We start from the raw sequence: 4,269 nt of genomic DNA on the forward strand, positions 1-4,269 counted from the left end.
CTACCGGTTAATGTCTTATTTAGACATCTGTCTTGAGTTACTCCTTTGTTTTCAGCACCTTCTTTGTGTCATAACTTGCTGAGTATATTTTAAACATATAAAACTAATTTTCCCTTTTCTGGGAGTGAGGGGTGTGTGTAGGTCTTTTCTAAAACTCCCACATCCTCCATTTACATTCTGCAGTCTTGGAGTCTGATAACTTTTATTAAATAAATAGCACAATGGACAGAAATAATTTGCCCTGGTCTTCGTGATAAGGAAGTAGGCAAAGCTCTGTGATAGCACATTTTGACATTATCTTTAAGTTTTGTTACTTTTTTTTTTTGCATAACTTACAGAAAGCATTGCCTAAATTTGTTCCATTTTAGACACCTCTTTACAGAAGTTTTCTTTCTCACTCCATGCTGCTGTTTTGACCAAGCAGCGTTCAGCACCCCTTCTCTTGCTAAAGTCCTCTGTAACTTTAAATCAGTTTTTCTTATGATGTTTATGTGGTACGGCGATTCTGTTATGTTAACTCGATTCCTTGAGGGCAGAATCAGAAAGGTAGTTAGAGGTACCAGGGCGTTGCCAGCCACTGAACACAGCAAAGTTTAGATTTTTGGTTTCAAAAGCCTGGTGTGAAGAAAAAAAAAGAAAAAGCCCTAATCCTCTAGACAGAGAGCCTAGTGTTCTCAGACTCCCAACTCACATGAGGAAATTTCAGCTTTAGCCATTAAAATGCTTGGGAGTGTTGTTCTTCCTTTATGGACTCTGATGAATACCCTTTTCAGCTATTGGTTTCGGGTTTTTTTACCAGTTATGATGAAAGTGTTAATTGTTTGACAGCCAGAGGTGCTTCCAGGTGTGCAGGTATATCTTAGGTTTACTTTCTTTTGTAAAATTCATGTAATTCTTTCAGATAAGAATTTTCATAATAAAGAAAAAAACCTAAAACATTTCATTGCAAATGAGAAGCAAATAGATTTGTCAGAGTTGGAGCCAATGGTGTCCAACTCAGCAGATCTGGCTTGCAGGAATTTGAGTGAATGCTTTGGGTTTGGTGCATAGATTTTATTTTCAAACTTTTACATGAGTTTTTTGTTTCAGTTCTGCTTTGCCTGGGCAAAAATAACTGCAATGAAGTACATTACATTTGCACACTTCATACCATGTGCGGTTCAAAAAGTGATAGCTGGTTTTTTTTTTACAATTAATTTGAGTCATTAGCAGTACAGCTGAGTGTCAGATCATGGCTCCTTTCCTTAAACAGATGTGCTGCTTCAAGATATCTCAGTTCCTCCGTCGATCAGGTAACAAATAGTAATTTGTTACAGAATTCTGAATTTGGGATATTTGCAAGAGAGCTCTCTGATGATAAATGAGGGCGTATCCATGGGCAGAGGAGGCAGTCCAGGAACAAGGCAGTTACTGCAGCTGGGTGGTGCTATGTGGGGCCAACCTCACCTCTGGATTTCAACTACATAGAGATGCGTGAGACAGTGCCCAGTACAGGTGCTCAGAACTGCAGGTGTTGGAAGGGAAATGGAGGATCTGGCAGGTGGCTCATCAGGGCTTTTATTTGGGTAAAGCAAGTGCTCTTAGTCCGAGGTAATCTGTGATCCCTTTGGGAAGCAGCAGAGTGAAATTCGGTTGCTCAAGTGAGGAGGTGGTGAACAGCTGAGTGTGGTTTGTGGTAGCTGGCTTAAGGAGCTGTTCTCTTGGGTGACAGATCATTTCAGGATGCAGGAGGATAGGACAAAGGGACTTGACTACATCTTCCCTTTCACAGTAGAAAAAATCTCCAATAATCACAAGGCTGGATTTGTCCATTTCCCATATGTCCAATTCATCTGAGGTTGGTTTAAACTGTTACCTCCTTGGAAGAGGAAATACATCGCTTCCTGTTTTACAGAGCACTGAGCTGGATGTCAGCTCTCGTTAAGCAGAAAAAAATATGAATGCAATTAGCCCGGTGGATAAAAGGCAGGAAAAAGTCTCTTAGCTATGAAAAATCAACACTTGAGGAAGCAAACCACATGTGAAGAACAAATGCTGGAAAAAAAACCCAACTGTTTGGAACAAATTATTACTTAAATAAACAGCAGTGTAATTTGTTGGAGCAACAGTGTGAGCTGCTCTGTACCCTGTATCTGTAAGAAGAATTCATTGCTAACTTACAAGCAGATGGCTTTATTCGAACCTGGGTGGGTTCTCTGGGAAATGCTGGTTATATACTGTGATAGAAGAACAGAAATACCCTTATAATGTTGCAGCGGGCTAAAAGGAATATGGGTAGTATAAAACCAATACAAAATAAGCTGTGTCTGTATCCCATATTTCAGGTAGATTAAAAGCAGTCATGTTTTTTAAACTTTTTTTTCTTGAGCAGCACATGTCCTCTGGGAGAACAGACGTCTAAAAGTTCCTTTGGATCAAGCACAGATGCCAATAGGCTCATGGCCAGGCTCTGTTGTGCATTCTTAGGTTTGAAAAATACTTCCCTTCCTGCTTTGCAGACAAAAACCTCTTTTACTCTTTGTGTTTTTATTATTCATTTTTTGAAGCAAATGACAGCAAGTTACTTAAAAGAATTTTAATGGGCTTTTTTCTCTCCTTTCAAATAAAGGCACAGTACGAGCGCATAGCAGTGGACACTTCAGGAATACCAGTATTTGTGTAGAGTCTTATTCAAATCAGATAAATAAAGGTGAGAGTAAAGAATGTTTTATTACCTTTTTAAGATACAACTTAAACTTTAATCTGCATGCTTCATGCCTCACTCCATGCTGATCACAGGTGAGCCGGTGCCTGTAGAACCCCCGTTCTTGGAGCTCCCACTTCAATAAATCTGTTTACACCTTGTTTTCTCTGCAATGTTGTTGCTTGACTGGGGTGTCTATTATTTGAGTTTATCATTTCGCATCTAAATTTAGCCTATTGTCTCTTTAGGACAGTGACAATAGTTGCGCAGTCAGAGCTCAGCAGGTCTTGTGGGTTTGAGTTACCTCTGTGCTGCTCCGATCCTCCGAGTTTCGACGAGGCAAGCCCAGCCTTGGTGCGGCTTAGCTAAGTCATCCAGCTTTCTTTGTTACAGTAGTGGAATACAGCGTGCTGCACGCTGCAGCTTAGCCCTGGGCATGTCTTTCTGCTGCAGTCTGCAATGGTATCTTTCAGAAATAAGAGCTCAAGTTAGCAAAGTCTGTCTTTGAGCACCACTGGGGTTTTGTTCTACTGGAGGAGTGCAGAAGGTTGGGTCGTGCGCAGTGCATTGTGCTCCAGGCCCATTGCAAAAGCGCAGTGGCATGTGCCTTCAGCTTCAGTTTTTAAACCTGAAAATGTTTCTTCATTTAGGCTGCAACCACTACTCACACAAATAAGCAGGGTACATGCAACAGCACAAAAGCTCGAGCTTGATTGGAAATGTTTCCTACAACTAATTCTGTGTTGTAAGTCTTGCAATGGGAGTTCTTCCCTCTGAAAGCTCCAGAAAGTTGTAGTGAACAGAAACTGGTTGCACAACTCCATGCACTGTGCCAGGGCCACCCACCTTTGGGGTGGGTCAGAATGCCTTTAGATGGGTTTTGACTCCAGCTCTGATTCTTCTAGGGGTTTCTGTGGATTCCAATTACAGAAATGCAGCACTGGGCCCAGGGACAGGAGATTGTGAGTTTGGGATATGTTGATGTAAGATGTGAAAGAAGTGAAAGCTTGGAAAAAAACAGGCTATATAGGTAATTTGTAGCATAGTGTAAGGGTGTGAGTGTTACTTTTGCACATGAATATCAGGTTTCTAGTAGTGTGTCTGTCCTGCTGGATAATCCTGGGCTGATTATGACACTTCGTGTGCCTCTGTTTCCCTATTAAGGTGGGCATAATGCCCCTCTTTTTATAATGTAGTACCTCTAGATGCTATGTGACAGCTAAGTTCTCTGCTTAAACAGCAAAAACACATATAAAAATGCACTTTTGGGAAAGGGTGAATCCTGCTGTGGGCTGCTCTGGCATCAGTAGTGAGCTAGGTAACCACCCTTCTTCTGCAGGCTGGGGTAAAATGAGGTGGTCCTCCAATATAAGCACACATTTTTTTTCTCCTCCTCTTTGAAAACACTGTGTAAATGTTCCTTTATGGATGTGGGGAACTGTAATATAGAGAGGGTAGCAGGCAAATGCATCCTGGCTCCCTAAACCACTAAGAAAAAGCAGCCAGCTTTGTTTTGTTTTGTCTTTTATTTTCCTTTCAGTTAAAGCACACCTCCCACACTAACTTTTGAAACTTACACGTGGCAC

Source organism: Phaenicophaeus curvirostris, chromosome 8, assembly GCF_032191515.1.
Source record: "Phaenicophaeus curvirostris isolate KB17595 chromosome 8, BPBGC_Pcur_1.0, whole genome shotgun sequence".
Lineage (NCBI taxonomy): Eukaryota > Metazoa > Chordata > Aves > Cuculiformes > Cuculidae > Phaenicophaeus > Phaenicophaeus curvirostris.